Source organism: Odocoileus virginianus, chromosome 15, assembly GCF_023699985.2.
Source record: "Odocoileus virginianus isolate 20LAN1187 ecotype Illinois chromosome 15, Ovbor_1.2, whole genome shotgun sequence".
Taxonomy (NCBI): Eukaryota; Metazoa; Chordata; class Mammalia; order Artiodactyla; family Cervidae; genus Odocoileus; species Odocoileus virginianus.
Window position 1 is genome coordinate 12,364,701 of NC_069688.1, and position 19,897 is coordinate 12,384,597.

The 19,897-nt window shown below is 40.4% G+C and overlaps 1 long non-coding RNA gene across 1 annotated transcript in view; it reads right to left on the minus strand.

Moving 5' to 3' along the window:
- Nucleotides 1–9,219: 9,219 nt before the first annotated feature.
- The window catches only part of LOC139038382 (uncharacterized), a 71,278-nt gene continuing 60,600 nt past the window's right edge, over nt 9,220–19,897 (minus strand). The window contains exon 3 of the long non-coding RNA XR_011491350.1: nt 9,220–9,437. This is a non-coding gene — a long non-coding RNA (uncharacterized lncRNA). The remainder of the gene's footprint in view (nt 9,438–19,897) is intronic.

The window sequence follows — 19,897 nt, forward strand, 5'->3', positions numbered from 1 at the left end:
AGTACTCCTGGGTAAGGCTCTACCTCTCCTCAGCTGCACTTGAACTGAAATATCTAACTGACATTCGATGCTAGGAAAGGTGAGCCAGGAAATGCTCAGGAATAAGGGAAGCAACACAGCAGATTTTTCAATGATGTAAACCTGTCAATGCTCCTTTATGTTTTTGCTTCAGTCAGCCGGAATGATTTCACTATCACTTGCAACATAACACAATGAATTCTAGGCACAGGAACCAGATCCCTTGTTTGACTGACATATACCAGGGTTTTACTTTGTCTGCTGTTTGTCTTTCTGCTGGTTTTTATTACACTGATACAATAAATTCAATTATGGTGAATATATAATTTATCATCCAAACCAGGACACTTTGGAGAGTGAAAGGGCACTGTTTATGCTCATGTCAGGATAAAAGCATCATCCAAGGCAAACCAGGCTATATGATCATCCTAATTTTGACCAAATGGTCAGACTACTGATAATTTGAAGACACAGTCAGCGTTTTAAAAGTAGTTTGCTTTACAATGTGTGACATTCTTGATACTTAGAACAATGTCCAGCACAAAGTCAATCAGTTCAATTCAGTTCAGTTGCTCAGTCATGTCCGACTCTTTGCGACCCCATGGAATGCAGCACACCAGGCCTCCCTGTCCATCACCAGCTCCCGGCGTTTACCCAGACTCATGTCTATTGAGTCAGTGATGCCATCCAACCATCTCATCCTCTGTTGTCCCCTTCTCCTCCACCTTCAATCTTTCCCAGCATCAGGTCTTTTCCAATGAGTCAGTTCTTCACATCAGGTGGCCAAAGTATTGGAGTTTCAGCTTCAGCATCAGTCCTTCCAATGAATATTCAGGACTGATTTCCTTTAGGATTGGCTGATTGGATCTCCTTGTGGTCCAAGGGACTCTCAAGAGTCTTCTCCAACACCACAGTTCAAAAGTGTCAATTCTTTGGCACTCAGCTTTCTTTATAGTCCAACTCTCACATCCATACATGACCACTGGAAAAACTATAGCCTTGACTAGATGGACCTTTGTTGGCAAAGTAATATCTCTGCTTTTTAATATGCTGTCTAGGTTGATCATAACTTTTCTTCCAAGGAGCAAGCATCTTTTAATTTCATGGCTACAGTCACCATCTACAGTGATTTTGGAGTTCAAAGAATAAATCCTGCCATTATTTCCTCTGTTTCCCCATATGTTTGTCATGAAGTGGTGGGACTGGATGCCATGATCTTAGTTTTCTGAATGTTGAGCTTTAAGCCAACTTTTTCACTATCCTCTTTCAATTTCATCAAGAAGCTCTTTAGTTCTTCTTCACTTTCTGCCATAAGGGTGGCGTCATCTGCATATCTGAGGTTATTGATATTTCTCCCAGCAATCTTGATTATAGCTTGTGCTTCATCCAACCCAGTGTTTCTCATGATGTACTCTGCATATAAGTTAAATAGTAGGGTGACAATATACAGCCTTGACGTACTCCTTTTCCTATTTGGAACCAGTCTGTTGTTCCATGTCCAGTTCTTAACAAAGTCAATACTCACTATTTATTTAAGTATTTCAAAAACAAGCATGTCAGCATATTCATTCTTTTATTTCTTTAACAAATACTTGAGTAAACATTACATAGCATCATTGTTCCAGGTACTGAAGATACTGATGTGAGGAAGATATTTAAGGACCTTGCCCTCCTGGGGGTTTTATTCTTGGGAAGAGGGATCAAGCAATACACAAGTAAGTAAACAAGTGTTTTCTGGTATGGGGTATGTGCCGTGGGACAAGGAAACAAGAATGGCATCAGGGAAAAGAGAGAGATTTTAAGATATTATGATCAAGAAGTATCTCTCTGAAAGTTGACATTTGAATGGAAACCAAGTCAAAGGCAAAAAGTGAAAGGACCTCCCTAGAGCAAAACTCATGTCTCTTATCTGCTATTCTGCACTGCTGTCCAGCTCAGAGCAGGACCCACATGGTCATATGACGCTTGGTACTCCAGGAAGTGCTAAACTGGCTGAGGATAGAAAGCACAGACTCAGAGGGAGTGCCATAATCATCTCCGGATGGGAGAATTTAGAGCATCCCAGAACTGAGGGTGTGCATGGGGAGAAGATGAGATTCAGGTTCAGGGAGAAGAGAGGTTGTTTAAAGTTCTGGGATCAGGCTCAGGGGTCAGGTCATAGGTTTGAATGCTGACTCTTCTGTTTATCAGCTGTGTGACCTTGGGCAGTTCATCTTTGGAAGATTCACTATCTCATCCCTAAGACTGGGATAGTAATAATAGTATCCTATAATCCTATCCTAATGTGTGCTCAGGGCTTAGCACAGCATCTGAGAAACAGTAAGTGTTTAGTAAATATTAGCTATTATTATTAAATAGTGAAGAGAGAATAACAATTTAAATATGTTCCAGTAGACAAAAGGAGATAAGATGTTGACCTTTCCCTTCAGGAATCTCATTATGTGCTGACAGTGATAGGAGTTCTCATAGCCCATACTGAACGTCAGGTCTCTGAAATGTTAATAGGGCTGTTCTGCCATGAAACCAAATAATGGTATTTTTCCCAATCATCAGGGGAAAAAAAAGTATCACATTTTCCTCAATTTCAAGTTTTATTCTCATATATATTTTTCTGAAACGTTGGACATCTGCTACCTAAAGAACTGGCAGATGAAAAAATAAGTGAACAAGCAGCAGGCAAATATTACCAGAACAACTCAGAAACAGCCAATCATGTTTAGACCAACAGCTTGTTCCTTTCATGGACATGTGTACTCAAGGTGGTAGTTTTTAAATCATGTACAGATTGTCATATTGTCTGGAAGTAAAACTGTTCCTATTGCATATCCCAGAGTTAAATATATCAATCAATATTTCATGGTGTTCTTCAAAAAGTGCCATGCCTTCCAGATGCTTTATCTCCTAAATAAGTTTGAGAATCACTATGTAGAAAAGTTCAAAGCCCTTGAAAGAAAGTTGCTAATTCATCCTCCCACTCTCCTGAAAGCTGGAAATATGGCAGAAGTATAAGAATGATCCAAAAAAATGTAAAAGAAGGAGACTAGTCTACTGTTATCTCTTGAAGAAGAAAGCAAGACCCAGGAGATGGCTGATGATTTGCCCAAGGTCACTCAGGAAGTTGACAAAAGAAGTAAGACCAAATTCATGCAAGTCTCTGTTGTGTGTATAAAAATCACTGAGCCTCCCAAGAGCATTGATTATGAACAATGTGATTTAGGAATTCCTACTGCAACGTATATTGAGGTTTCTAGTCCCAGAGGCACAGTAACTAAAATGATCTCAAAGCAGTGGGCAGAAAGTGTCTGGTTCTTTTAATGAATGACACCCCAGATGACTGCTAATCCCCCCATTGCACTCTGCATATCCACTGAGGCCACTGTGTCTTTGACTCTGCTACAGGGTCCTCTCCATCAGTTATAACTAGTGCCAAGCTCACATCCTACTTATTTCGTGAAGTCTGTGGTTGGAGTCTCTTGCTATTCCAGACTTCTTTGCCACAGTGATGGCTTTTACCTGTTTTCTAGAAAGATTCACATGAGAAATACTTTTATATGCCTACATTCACTTTTTGTTGCTGTTGAAAATTGCTACAAATTTAGTGTCTTAAAACCAACACAAATTTATCATCTTATAGTCCTGGAGATTCAGAAGCCCAAAATGGGTTTCCCTGGATTAAAATCAAGGTGTCAGCAGTCTGTTTTTTCTGGAGGCTCTAGGAAAGATCCTGTTTCTTTGACTTTTCCACCTTCTAGAGGCTGCGTGCATTCCTCAGCTTGTGGGTCCTTTCCTCCACCTTCAAAGTCAGCCAGGTAGCATCTCTCTGACTCTGCTTCAAACTTCACATCTTATTTTCTGATTAAAGTTAGAAAATAGTCTTTGTTTTTAAAGACCTACATGATTATATTGGGCCTACCAGGATAATATCTCAATCTCAGTATCTTTAACTTAGTCACATTTGCAACATCCTCTGATGTGTAAAGTAACATTTTACTGCTTTGAGACTAGGAATGTGAACATCTTTGAGAAGTCATTATTCAACCCATGACAGTCTGCATTTAGCCCAAAAGAGTCATGTTTGTCCCCCCATGCAAAGCACATTCACTTCATCCCAAATTCTCCAAAAGCCTCAACACATCACAGGATCAGCTTAAAATTTGAAACCTCATATAAATCAAATCACCTCAAAGGTCCCAAATCTCAGTATCTAAGTTAAAAAAATTAGGCAAGGGTGAGGGTATAATTCATCCTAGGGCACAATTCTTCTCCATCTGTAGGCCTGTGAAACTCAAGAAATAAGTTATTTACTTGCAAATGAAATGTTGGGAAAGACATCAAATGACAGTTATAGGCATTCTGGTTCAAAAAAAAGAAGAAATTGAAAGGTAAAAAATAGTCAAGCAATTCTGAATTCAGCCAGGAAAATTCCATTAGGTTTCAAGGCCTGTGAACAGTTCTCCGAGGCATAGGATCCTCTGTTAGGGCTCAAGACCCCTCCTCTGGACTCATGACTACCCTCTGGACATGACTCCATCCCCTGAGTTATCCTTACTTTTTCATAAAAGGTGATACTTGCTTGCAGCTGAGTAGTTTCATCAGCTTGTTTCTTGCCAGCAGACTGTAGAAGACTGACAGCCTTCTTTCATTTAGTACTCTCTTTCAGTCAAAGCTGACAGGGTTTATGATGGTAAAAATTCTCAGGAACTTTGTAGATCCTCTACAAAGGGGATCACACACAAGTCCCATCTGTTCTCGGGTCCTCTGAAACTTACTCAAGTTCTACCCCAAGGATGGGGTTCAAAGTTCCCTCAGGAGTGTCTACCACTATCCAGGTCTTTTGTTTTCCTTTGGGATATGTATTATGGCAGGAAAGAAAAATGATTTTTATACCAACTTTCATTCATGACGTGCTGTAATCTATGGTACAAAGATCTATACTTCATGAGCCCTCTGGGCTCTTTGATTTTTGATATTCAAAGCCAGGGTTTTAACCTGGAGGAAAACCACTGCTCTCTCCAAAAAGCATGGCTCCTGCAACTAAAAGCCTCATTCATGTGTGTTTAAAAGTCCATTTAGCTGCTCACCTGACTTCATCATTCCAGCCAGTGTATTTGGAGAATTTTCATTGACTTCTGCCTTGAAGAATAATACTGAGCAAAGAGAGCTCAGCAAAATGACTATTATATCTGTCAATAGTCCTACACTGAAATATGTTATATGAGTCAATTCTTTTGATAATTCTCAAGATGGGAATTATTATTCTTGTTCTGTCATTGAATGGATTCACAAAGCATGAACTACTTGCCTAAGTCACACTGCTTGAAAGTGTCTAAGTCTACATTCAAATCTTAGTATAACTTCAAAATGGACCAAGGCAAGTAATTCTTACAAATGCCCAAGGAAAATAATCCTTCCAGCCTTCATTTTCCACATTTGTCAAGTGAAAATGTGTTTCCTAATTCCTCATCCTCGATTCTAGGATCTAAAAATCTTTAAAAACCAGAAGTATTGTTGGTATGGTGGTTCACAAGTTTGGTGCCAAAATAAGACTTGAGCTGCCACTTGATACCAGTTTCGTCTCAGTGCTTCTATCAGCTCCATATGCCTCCGCTGCCTACTGATTACTTCTGTTACGTTTTGGGAATGTGTGTGTGTGTCTTCACTATGTGTCACGGAGCAATCATCACGTGTAATACAATTCAATAACTCATTGCTAACAATGGGAAACAGTGATTTTTGCCCTGAAGATTCTTCATTCAGAATTCAACTAATTGGTTATGATAATTAGCAGCAATGTAGCTCTCTGCTGCTCACTTGGGAGCAACCTAACTAGAATATTATAGATAGCTACTCCAGCCCAATGCCACACACATGCAAGGCCAGCTGATATCTTTATTAGCATGTGGCTTCTGTCAGTTATACGAAAGCCATACTTCTTTAAGCCTCACTTCAGTTTCATAGAAATTTCCTGTGGGCCCCTAACAGCTGCAGAAAGGCCCAAAATATGAATCTGCCATTGAGGAGACCCCAGGAGAGCAGAGTCTCAATCTATTTTCTAAACCATGCCCTCTTTGTATAAAAATAAATCATTCTTTCCCTTCCTAATCCAACATCTTGAATTAAATTATAGAGTGGATAAAGCCAATGGTAATATATTACATGTTTTTGTTTTTTCAAAAAATAATATCAAACTACATGCTTTTTCAGACTTGACTGTCTTCATCTTCCCCCTGCATGGCAGAGAATCACCGAGCTGGAAGGACAGGATTCTATCAAGTCTCTCAGCTTTTTCAACCTGGATGCACAGAGGAACCATAAGGCAGGGAGACAACTCAAGTTTTGGTGGTGGACAGACCTGGATCTAAACTCCCAACATCGCCGCTCTTGAGAAAGCGAATCATCTAAAGAAAGTCTTCCAACCTCTCTGAGCCCAGTTTTCATGTTTTCAAAATGAAGAAAATGTCCAACACTCACTTTTGGTTTGTTATGATGATTAAAGGGGCATGTGACTTGTCATGTGAGACAGCTAATATCGTGAGGCTTTTCTATGTATAGGGGCTGCGTCAAGTGTTCTACAAGCTCACCTACTGCTCACAATAAGCCTATGAAGTACATACTGCTTTCCCATTTTATTAACACCTGGGGGGAAACTGAGGCTCCTGGAAATTAAGTTCCTTACCCAAGTTCTCCAGTCATTAAATGACCAAGTGTATGCATGCGTGCTAAGTCGCTTCAGTCGTGTCTGAATTTTTGCGACTCCATGGACTATAGACTCCTCTGTCCATGGGGTTCTCCAGGCAAGAATACTGGAGTGGGTTGCCATGCCTGCCTCCAGGGGATCTTTGCAACCCAGAGATCGAACCCATGTCTCTTATGTCTCCTGCATTGCTAGGCAGGTTCTTTACCACTCAAGCCACCTGGGAAGCCCTAAATGACCAAGAAGGGATTTAAACCCAGAGCTGTCAGACCCCATGAAAAGTGTTTTGCACGATTATGATATATGCCTCCCAACAGGAATGTTAGTTCCCTTCCCTTTGTCAGCAATACTATTACTTCTATTAAGACCCGTCACACTACTATTATTTCTACAAGGACAAATATCTTAGTCTGCTTGGGCTGCCATGAAATACCATAAGTGACTTATACATGGATAATTGTATCCACATATACAAAAAGGCTGGCAGGAAATACCATGGGTGACATACAACAGAAGTTTATTCTCTCAAGTTCTGAAGACTATGAGTCTAAGATAAAAGTTCTAGTCCATTTGGTTTCTGGTGAGAGCTCTTTCCCTGGCTTGCAGACAGCTAGCCTCTTGTTCTGTTTTCACATGGCCTTTGCTTGGTGTATGCATGTGGAGAGACAAAGAATGCACATACACTGGTGTCTTTTCTTATATGGACACTAGTCCAATTAGATCAACACGCCCCCCACCACCACCACCAAGTATAACTTCATTTAACCTTCCCTTAGATGCCCCACCTCTGAGTACAGCCATACTGGATGTTAGGGCTCCAACATATGGATTTTCAGTGGACACAAACATTCAGTCCATAGCAGCAAGGATATTGGATATGTTCACTATTTTATCCCCAGTGCTTAGGACTATCTGGCACAGAGTTGGCACACAACAAATATGGTTGAATGTGAGTTAAAAAGTGAATAAACACAAAATGAACTTGAGTTAATATAGGACACTGATTCTAAACCTTTTCACCAGAAGGGATTCTCTTTATTAATTTCTTCCCATGAGCCTTGTGCTTTGATAAATTTCATCTTCCAAGTTGAGACTAGTAACAAATTGGCTTTTCCCCTGTTTAATCAAAGACAGATAAATTGCTAACCAGTACTTCTAATCAGCTTGAAATATGTGAGCTCTGTAACCAGACTAAGTTTAATTCTAGGCTAAAATAGACAGTGACCTGTTGGCTTAGGTATCCTGACTGCGAGCAAATGAACGATTACTCCCAAGATTTCAACGTTCCAAAACTAGCTTGTATACCTGTAGAGATCTGGAGATCTCAGTTTGGGAAACACTTCCTTAGTGTGATCCGTGTCATTCAACAAGGTAGCATCAAAGTAGCATCTTATCAAAAGTTTGGGTTCCACTGTGAGAGATTAAGTAAACTTGTGCATTTAATCAAAATTATCTTTGAAGATACTTTAAATCACCCAGATTCAAGGTTCTGCAGATAGCTTTGGCAGTAAGAAGTGTCTATAAATTTGCAGTGTGTGCAGTAATACACAGCACAAAATCAAGTATTTTTGTGCCAACCATAATTGAATGTATGGTATATAATTATGTATAATTGAATAATATCCAATATACATATAATAGCTTTTAAGCATTTGCTTGCTTGTTTGTTTTTGACTGTGCTGATTCTTCATTGCTCAGCACGGGCTTTCCCTCATTGTGGCAGGCTAGGTTTACTCTCTAGTTGCAGTGTGTGAGCTTCTAAATTGTGGTGTGTGTTGTGGAGCACAGACTCCGGAGCATGGGCTCAGTAGTCGTGGCACATGGGCTTAGGTGCTTCTCAACATACGGGATCTTCCCAGACCAGAGATCCAACCCCTGTCCCTGCATTGACAGAAGGATTCTTTACCAGTAGACCACCAGGGAAGTCCTTACATATGTGATTGAATTGACAAGTTAGATGTGCACCATCTAACATGTTTTGACACCACCGTAATATTTTCATATGTACAAAATAATATGTATGATATATATATTATAGAGATTAAATAAATACTTCCAACTAAATTTAAGAAATTGAATACTGCTTAGAGTTTTAAATTCCTTTGTTACCCTTCCTCCTAAAATTCCTCTGCCTACTCTCTCCTAGTTTAATACCGTCCTGCATTTTGCTTTGCTTTTCAACTTGGCCACATATTTGTATTACTAAACAATACATTGCTTAGTCTTGTGTATATTTGTGCTTTATATAAATGGCATCATATGGTATGTATTCATGTATAATTTACATAATGTAAATGTTTTACCCAACATTATGTTTCTGTTTGTATACATGTGGCTTTAGTTCATTCATTTCCACTACTCTATAGAAAGTAATTTTTCAACGTAAGGTGTTCCTTTTCCTGAATTTGATTGTTTTTATCTAATTAGTCATGTAATACAAATGCATCAAAGTAGAAAATAACACTATTGTTACCACAAAAAAAAAAAAAACCCAATCTGAGTGCATTAACAAAATAAAAATTTTATTTTCTGTTCACATCACAGTCCAAAGTAAGTGGGCAACACTGCTGGACTTACTTCCTCCTAAAAGTAAATCAGGGATCCAGGTTCCTTTCATCTGTAACATCAAGATCTTCAGCATTGGCCTTCTGGTATTCATGAGAAAAGAGAGAACGAGAAAGATCTCTTTGGGTTCAGGAGAGGCTGAGAAATGCCATCTGTATGCCTAGAAAAGAAACGAATGTGCTATAAAAGTGTTCACTGAGCTTAGGATCAGAGAGTTGGCTTGAATAAAATTTGGAAGTTCTCTAATCTAACTCCTTTGGTTTTATCATTCAGTGAACATTTTTTAGCACCAACTATAGGTCAAGTGACATTTCTAGCATCTTTGATGAGGAACTGCCCACCCCCTGCATCAACACTCTGCAAGACAGGGTGCTCACTGGCCCCCAGGAAGCAACTCCCATATTTGCACAGCTTGGACTGATTATTATTCATCATGCACATGTCAAGCAGTTCCAAGAAATGACAAGGACCAAGGTGTGTCTGTCCTTAAAGAACAAATGTAGGGGACTCAAGACGACCCATAGGTCAGATTTGTTCAAAGGGTCACCAGTGCTGAGGTCATCATGATGATGACAGTAATTCTATTTTGAACATAATACCCCACTGTGAGTTTTCTCTCTTTTTCATGTTCCAACAAATTGTCATATAGTGTTTCCCAAAGTTTGGATGTATTAGATGTCTCCAGTTCCCAAAATAGTTAAGCCAGCTGGGTTTTGCCTTTACCCAACTGTTCCCAGTTTTTCTCTGTACCCTGCCACACACACACACAAACACACACACACACACACACACACATACATATGCATACTGAGACCAATGTATTATTTTGTAATTGATGACATCTTCAGCTCTATTCTTTTAAGGTTTCATATTTTCAAGACCTAGCAATCTAGCACAAACATACCATGTCTCTAACACAGATATTTCAAAGAAGTATGTTTGAAACTGTCAGCAAACTCTGTAGAGGAGAAGGACTTTGTAGGAATACAGGTGTACATATTAAGATAGAGCCCAAATTCTCAAAAACAGCACCAGCACAAATAAATCTCATTTCTATAAAGTAATGCTGTAACTTTTCTCCACTCAAAAATACTTAGAACTCAGTGAATTCTAACTCTGGTGTCTTATCTCTTCTGTTGCCCTGGAGTTTGTAGTTTGACTATGAAATCAAATAACCATTCTCTGTGTGCGTATGTATATATATATATATTTATATTTATATTATATAAAAGCAAATATATATATGTTTTTATATACACGCACATATCTCTTGGAAAATTTTTAGGGTAAACAGCTTGAATTCAGATGTACTAGTTATGCTTAGGTAAGAGGTTGGCAAACTTCTGAAAAGGAAGGACTAGATAGTAAATATGTTTGCCTTTTGCACGCCATATGTTCTCTGTTGCAGGAAAGGGCTCGCCTGTCTTTCTTTGAACTTCACTTGTTTGCATCTCAAATTGAAGATTGTAGGCTTGCTGGTGGGTGAAAGATAAGAGGGAAATGATGGCCTCTGCATTGCCCTGGGAGGCCCTTGCAGACAAAGAGGTGACCTTTAACTTCCCTCCAAACTGAAAAGAGGGTGAACTCTGTGTCATGAAGCGCTTTATCTAGCACCCTGCCATTCAGCTTTGCTCCCTCACAACTACCCTCTGCATCTTCTCAGGAAGGAGGAATCACAGGGGGAAGGAATTACACATAGCTGTCACCCCCACCCTAATGAAAAGAAAATCAAATTTCTGATTGTCTCCCACACCTGCTCCTCCTCTCATCAGCCCCATCCCAGTACCTGTCAACTCCTTTCTTCCACTTCGTTCATTGAAAAACCTGAGTCAACTCCAACACTTTTTTTCTCCCCACCATTAACTCTGGTTGTAATTCAACCTCTTCTTAGCACTGCTTCTCCCCAACCCAGAGCCAGCATCACCTCTCTCTCATCTCCAGTCCCTCGGAGATCTTATCAAGTCTGAGTTAAACATCGTCTAACTATACATGACAACTTCCAAAAATGCACCTCCACCAGATCTGCCCCTGAGAGCCAGACTCGCTTTTTCCACTTACTGTTGAACATGAGCATTAACAGGCATCTCAACTTCACATGGACAAATTTCAACTCCTTATCTTCCTCTTCAATTCAGCTTTCCAGGAGTTTTCCCCATTTCAGCAAACAGGACCTCTGTCCTTCCACCAGCTCCAACCAAAATCTAAAATACCTCTCTGTCTTTCTCTCTCTTCCTTCCTGTTTCTTATCCTTTCCCCACCCACATCCCCATCTAATTCGGCAGCAAATCTCACTGGCTCTACCATTAAACTGAGTCTAAATTCCAACTCTCACTCCCTCTTCTATACCACATTAGACCGTCACTTTCTTGGACAATCATAGTAACCTTCTGCCTCCCTGTTTTCGACTTTGCCTCCCCACAGTCTATTCTCAACCCAAACAGCAAAGTGCTATTTTAAAACTCAAGGCAGACTATGTCACTCCTCTACTTATAACCCTTCTTAACTTCTGCTGTCATAGCTAACTACAAACCAGAGAGGAGAAGAAATGGTAGCCTCTGGTGCTCGTGGTCAATAGAAAGGTCCAACATGTTCATTCTGGTTTGGTGCCTAACCAGATCAAAAACTTTATATTTTTGCTTACGAAATGTTGCCGGGAGATCATTTTAGGGCTCTCAAGGATGCAATTAGGGTATCAGCCAGAGCTGCCATCTTATCTGAGGCTCAACTGGGAGAGATCTGTTTCCTAGCTTGTGTAGACTGTTGGCACAATTCAAACCTTATGTTTGTAGGACTGAGAACTTCAGTTTCTTCCTGATTGTTGGTGGGAATCACCCTCAGCTCCTCGAGGCTGTTCCTAGCTCTTTGCTCTATTAGGGTTCTTCAACATGGTGGCTGCTTCTTCAAAGTCGGTAAGGGAGACAGAGACTCCAGCAAGACGGGCCCTATAATCCTAAATAGTTGATCATATAATTGCATCATCTCAGCCATATGTGATTGGTTAGAAACAAGTCACAGGTCCTACCCACATTCAAGGGGAAGGAATCACACAAGGGCATCCCCAGGAGATAAAGATCTTGGGCATCTTAAGAGTCTGTCCAGTGCACAGGGGATGATGACAGAATCCCACAGGGAGAAATAGAGTGATGTTATGTGGTTGTATCAAACAGTAGGAGGCATTTTTTTTTAATCAGCTCACAGCTTGCCATAAAGTATCTACTTTTGTCATTGACCTGAGAAACTGGTAAGTGAAGTGAAAGATTCAAGCCAGGGGTTTGGAAGTCCTAAAGTTCTACATTTCAGAGTGTGTATGTTGGCTACGCTATAACTCAATAAAATACTTATGGAGCTTTTATTCTTTGTTACAATTTCCCTTTAAGTAGACATAATTTATTTCTTCTTATGAGTTGTATGCTGGCTGTGAATCCTAATTTTTAACACTATTAGAGTCCTGGTTATTTTTCTTATTGTCTTAAGTAACAAAAGAAATTCTAATTTAGTTCTTATTCAACCAAAACAAAGCAAAAATCCTAATTTTAACATAGTGTTATCCCCTGGAGAGACTGAAAAAGTCAAGCATTGTTGTTTCATTTTAATACTTGATCTCTTAAATAAGCTGACAAGGAAGTGACATGTTTCAAATGAATTTATCAAATGTTTATTATTTTTTGCTACCATGATTTGGGGGCAATTATGGCTGTACAATTCCATAAACATATTCTGATGTAAACAACTGTGAAAATTGCATTTTTGAATGCTCCAACTGTGCCACAACATAATCAGAGGCAGTAATTTATTACTCAGACTAATAATTAGAAGTAATTAACTACTAGACGCAATTAGAAATAGTAATTTATTTCTTAACATAATGTAATGAGCTGCTTTTTCAATGTATGTTTGAATATTTAGCAGTCAGTAATTGCTCTTAGAGGAAAGAAAGAAATGCAGTTCTTCAGTTAACTACGCTAGGTGCCTGGCATATGTGTCAGTCTGGCCCATTAACATGGAGGTTCGACAAGTCACTAAGTAGAATCCTACTGAAAATGAGAGTTCTATGACAGACTTAGAAAGAAATGGTCTCAGGATTTCATTTTTATCCAATCATTGAATGAATACTGACTATCTGTTAGGTATTATGTCCTCTGTGCTAAGCACCCACCGGTGCTTTCATTCACATGAAAGTGAATGGGATAGACACAGTTTCCCTAAACACACAAAAGAGGTCACACTTTAGAGAAAGATTTAGATAAATGTGGTATGATAGGAAAATGTGGGATGCTAAGGGAATTTAGCCTAGAGAAGGGTTTTTGGTTTGTTTTTAATACCTTGCCAGAATTCTCTGATTGGCACATAAACCATGGTGTTAGCTAGATGAAGAGGAAAAAGAACAGTCTCTGGCAGCAGCAGAACACAGATGAAACACCCCTGAGTTGGGAATGAGCTGGGCACCTCCGCACAACTAAAGAAAGACCCTGCTGGCTGGAGCAGACAGAGAGGGAACATGTCAACAGAGTTGACACGGTCCCCACCTGCACGGCTATATCAGCCATGTTAACAAGCATAGTCTTCACCTTCAGAACAATGCTGGAGCATTGAAGAGGTTTAAGCTACACAATGACACCTAAGATGTGCCTTTTTAAAAGATCTTTCTGGCAACCATTCAAGATAGAGGTAGAATGAGGAAGGCAAAAGGAGATATGGGCAACCCGAGGAATATGCTAATGAACCATTCATTTGAAACATACAGTAGTAGCTTTAACTATAGTAATGGATGGGATGGAGAAATATAGACTGAATCATGAATATTTAGGAGTAAAACTGACAGTGCTTGATTATGGATGGGATAAAAATGGTGACAGAAGAAGGGGGCTGACTGGTATAGCGGAGTGGTGGCAGGACCATAAACTGACCTAAGAAATACAAGGGTAGCATCAAGTTGCATTGTTGATGTATGATGCTTTTGGAGACAGGAGTTTGAGATCCCCAGAGAGACATCAAGAGGAGCTGTTGAGCAGCAAAGTATATACCCACCTGTTTGGAGCTGGGATGACAGACCTCAGCCAGAGCTATGTATTTTGGAATCTCACCAGCGTATAGGAAGATATCTACTTGAGTGAGAATTTAGATTAGGGAGAAAATCCAAGCTAGAACTGAACCTGGAGAAGCTCATCTACACAACACCAGTAACTGAGGACTAGGCATCACTCCCCATGTCTCCCCAGCTATTTCTCAGGATCCTTAAAGGTGACTCATAAATGTTGACATTTCTCCCCCTTCACTCTTTTCCTCTGCCCACAGGTCTTTCAAGGGCAGCAACTCTGCTTCTACGGCTGCTGGTGAAAAGAACTAAATCCTGCTTTACTTCCTAAGGTATTTTCTTGTTCCCAAAGCTACAGTTTCCGAGGTAACCAGCTCAGCCCTCACTGTGTTAATCCATTCACACTAACCTCACTGCACAAATGAGGACGTCCCCTCTAAAACTCTGGACTGTGCCTATCTCTGTCTGGAACACACCGCCTGCTCTCTGCCCAAGGACCGGGCATAGTCCACACAGCAGGCTTAGGGCAGGTACCATGTTAGTCTTTTCAGTGGCTCGTCTCCCATCTGTCCTAAAACCATCCGCTCACTGGGCTTGTGGATATAGAAACCTGACCGGAGCAGGGGAGGGGTTAGGGGGCCGCACTGAGGGCATATTGATCAGGTCATTGGACAAAATCAGTCTCTGCAACCCAGTTTTGTTTCGGCCCCCCAACTCCAGTAACTGCCAAGTTACCCTTCTGAAAAAAGCCAATGACAGATAATACTCTGGTTTGGAGCCAATACCCAGGAAATCAGCAGGCGTGTCTACAGTGTTTGTAGTGTATAAACTCAATATACTTCATCTGTTTAAATTTCCATAACAATCCTATGAGACAGATGTCATTATCCTCATGACACAGATCAGGAAACCAAGGCTCAGACAAATTAAATTGATTACTAGATTCCCACAGCTCAAGTGGTAGAGCAGTTGTTGAAAACCATACTGTATAATTCTAAATTTTGAATACTTATACCCCAGGCTCCAGACTGCTCAGACTAGAAGCAGTTGATCGTTAAAAGATTTCTTTAGATCTGTGTCATCACAATATGTGAAACCTGAACCCTGCATGATGGGATTGTCCAGGGCAAATGAGACTAAGAAAACTTTTGATCACATCCAATTGTTTTCAAAAAGCTGCAAAATTCAGTGGCAGAGACTTCATTTCAGGAAGAACCTTTTGGGGGTATTGAGAGAACTTAAAGTATTACGAATTCAGGGATGAAGACAAGTGAAAAGCAAATTATCTAGATCTCCACTTATTACTGCAGCATTAAGGAGAAAAATAAGTAGAACTGTGTAAGTGGTCCCTCACTGGAAAAGAAGCATCTTCAGTGCTTATTAAAATGCAGATTCCCTGGCCTTTCTCCAGACCTACCCTCTCAGAATTTATGGAGATGAGACCCAGTAATTTGCATTTTTAAAAGATGCTCAGTGATTCTTTTGCCTCCTCAAGTTAGAAAACTACTGAAACAGATCCTTCAAGACTGTTTACTGGCCTAGTAGCAGAAAATGAGAAGAGCAGCTGGGTGCAGGACAAAGTTTTCTCAATATAATGATTTTCCCAGTAAGTGTCAGCCTCAGAGCCCTTGGAGAAGTTCTAATCAATAGAGGCAGGTGTTGTGGAAGAAGAAAACTGAATTTGGCTGTGGAAATTTTAAGTTCCTACTTAGCCAGATCACTTGGAGAAAATCACTTACATTCTGGGCCTCTGTTTCTTCATCTAAAAATGGTGAAATTAATTTCTGCCTTGCAAGGTTATTTTAAGCATTAAATAGGATTCAGAGGGTGGGACTTTGAAGAAGGTAAAACTCTATGCATAGAAAAGCATGAGTCTTTTGTTCGATATATGTTTTCATGAGCTCTCATCCATGCATTACCACTACTCCAACCTCAGTTATTTGTAAAAGTCAAAATCAAATCCACGACTATGAGGTCTTGACAAGGTGAGTCCTCAATGCCCTGAGAGGCCAGTTTCCTATTTAACTTTGTTGCAAAAGATGAATGACAGCTGGATATCAAGCTAATTGCTGCCAAGGAGAGGAAACAGGTAAGAGCCATGTAAATTTTATCTCTGCACTCTTCAGTTTCCCCCTTATATTTTCTCCTGTGGTTTCCAAAATTGGGACCATCACCAACCCTTCCTCCAAAATACACAGATTATTTCCTGAAAAGCAGAAATTATCTTTATGTATTTTCTGAGTGATAATGCTAAGGCATAGTTCTCATGAAGTGTTTTTTAATTATTTTGCCCTAGAACATTTTACTGTTGAAACTTTTACTGCACTCCTAAACACACAACACAATGAGATTGATTCTACTATAAGATCACCCTGAATTAAATGAAAAATGTCATTATTTCATCTTAGCTTAGACTGGCTTTCACTTCCTTTTCCCCAACCTGGTGTTTCATGTGTCCTCAGACTACCTGTGGATTCTGTTTTCTGTATCAGTAAGCAAGCATTTCCTAATAAGGAATCCTGTTTCTGAAAGCGCTTGAATTATTCTACCCCAAATCCCCTTTATCCTGCTTCATTGTGTTTTCTTGGCACTGGAAAGGAATGAGTTTAATTAAACTAGGAATGAGTTTTGCTATTTTCTTGGGGAGACAGTTTAAACCATCCAGCATGTGACAAGAGTCTTAGAAAACTAAAGATGGATGAAAATGGGAGGGGAAAAGAGCTTGGCTGTACCAAGCACCTTTTACACAAAAAGCTTTAGATTCATGTTATATGTCATGTGCTTGGTCATGTCCGATTCTTTGTGACCCCATGGACTGTAGCCCATCAGTCTCCTCTGTCCATGGAACTCTCCAGGCAAGAACACTGGAGTGGGCTGCCATTTCCTCCTCCAGAGTTTCTTTCGCACCCAGGGATTGAGCCTGTGTCTCCTGTGTCTCCTGCATCGCCAGCAGATGCTTTAACTGCTGAGCCATCGGGAAAGCCCTTTTTATTTAGTGTCTCCCCCACTCCCCATCACAGGCTTAAATTTTAATCTCTTCTAGTATCAGTAACCTCAGATACACAGATGACACCACCCTTATGGCAGAAAGCAAAGGAGAACTAAAGAGCCTCTTGATGAAAGTGAAAGAGGAGAGTGAAAAAGTTGGCTTAAAACTCAACATTCAGAAAACTAAGATCATGGCATCCGGTCCCATCACTTCATGGCAAATAGTTGGGGAAACAGTGGGAACAGTGAGAGATTTTATTTTGGAGGGCTCCAAAATGACGGCAGATGGTGACTGCAGCCATGGGATTAAGAGATGCTTGCTCCTTGGAAGAAAAGCTATGACCAATCTAGACAGCATATTGAAAAGCACAGACATTACCTTACCAACAAAGGTCCGTGTAGTCAAAGCTATGGTTTTTCCAATAGTCACGTATGGATGTGAGAGCTGGACTACAAAGAGAACTGACTAGATCCCACATGCCACAACAAAAGATTCCGAACGCTGCAACTGAAAGATTCCGTGTGCTGCAACTAAGACCCAGTGCAGCCAAATAAACAAGCAATAATAAATAAACACTTATATAAATAAAAAATAAAGTAACACCATATAAACAATAAATTAAAATCTACCCTGAAGTTATGTGTCTATTTTCTGTGTGATAAATGTTAAAAATCACAACATGTAAAGTGAGGAGGCCTCTGAGACCACCCCGTATAGTGCTTTTCATACTGGGTTCTGGTGGACTGGTGAGGGGGGGAGCTGGCATTTGAACTTGGGTCTTCTGACTCCAGTCTCTACTTCTGACCACTACTCCAATATTTAGCCTGTCCTGCTTCCAACAGAACTCTTCTACTTGTATCTCTTTCATTGATTTCTGTTTTGTGTTAGTTTCAGTTGGAGGGAGGGGGGAAAGGGTTGTCTAAAAAAAAAAAAAAAAACAAAGAGAACTGAGCACTGAAGAATTTATGCTTTTGAACTATGGTGTTGGAGAAGACTCTTGAGAGTCCCTTGGACTGCAAGGAGATCCACCCAGTCAATCCTAAAGGAAATCAGCCCTGAATATTCATTGGAAAGACTGAGGCTAAAGCTGAAACCAATACTTTGATCACCTGATGCAAAGCACTGAATCATTGGAAAAGACCTTCAAGCTGGGAAGATTGAAGGCAGGAGGAGAAGGGGATGACAGAGGATGAGATGGCTGGATGGCATCACCAACATGATGGACATGGGTTTGAGTAAGCTTCAGAAGTTGGTGATGGACAGGGAAGCCTGGCACGCTGCAGTCCATGGGGTCACAAAGAGTTGGACATAACCGAGTGACTGAACTGACTGACTGAGCAAGTCCCCACATTTGGCTGCACCCACAGTGGAAATTTTATTTTGTTGGAAAATCCATCCAAGAAATGACAGAATGAATTTTTTCACCCAAACTGAACTTCTCCATAACAACCACTTGTGCTTTATTATTTACTGGCCCCGTTGGGCAGATCCCACATATGCAGAAAGATCTGTTACATCACACCTTTGTGGGCACTTAAACTGCTGACTTTGCTATGATGACCCTGACACCACTCATAGGCAAGCATAATGCTGAAAGGGCCCTTACAGATCATCTAATCCATTACCCATTCCCCCACTTACTTTAGAGATGAGATAACTGAGGGCAGCCTAGCAAACAGGCAGCCCCTAAAATCTTTTCATTTTTCTGTGCATCAGCAAGTACTTTAAAGGGGTAGAGAAATTCCCAAAACCCACCCAGCAAGGAGTGACTCCATCTGATATTTCTAGAGCTTCTATTTAACCTTCTATTAAAACTATTTTAATTGTCTGTATTGATTTTCCCACTTGTTTATGTCAGTTCTGGAGGACAGTCAATACCTTAGCCCTGAGCAGAATCGGGATGCATCCAAATCATAACCAATGAGCAAAATTGGCAGGTCCTGCCCCAGAGCTGAAACCACAAGGATAGGACTTCCCAACGTTATTTCCATCTTTCTCACTCTTCAGAGACAGTGACAAATATCTCTACACAGTGCTCAGGAGCAAAAAGAAAGCAAAGATAGTGGTGATCTATGTTTTCACAAGGAGAAGTAGAGACCTGATGAACACCTGAGCCAACAGCAGCATGGAACCAACCTCCTAATTCTCAGGTTCAAGAGTCTTGTTTTCTCACTGAAGGAAACAAGAGTCAGTTCCCATCTAAGCCAAAGGTCATTTTGTGTCTGGGAAGAAAAGAAACCCACTGAAACTATTTTGAAAGCACCTGAGATTTTTCTTGGGAAGATGTAACAAGGAATCTCAAGAAAACCCAAGACTTAAACAAACGGAGGTAGATCTCACAAAGGTGGAGCGGGAAACGTGGAAATTTCAGCTCCTTTTTCTGTCTCTGAGACTGGGTATTGTCCCTGAACTGCTTCTCTCTGGCACCAACTCCTTACTTTCTCGGCTACCTTGTCTGATGGGGACCCAGCCCAATACCTGAGGCTCAACTCCGTGTCACTTTCAGGTAAGCATCTTCAGTATACAACACCTCTGTGTCTCTTCATTCACTTGTCCAGTGATTCACTTGGGGTTCTGTGTCTCCCTCTGGTCCAAT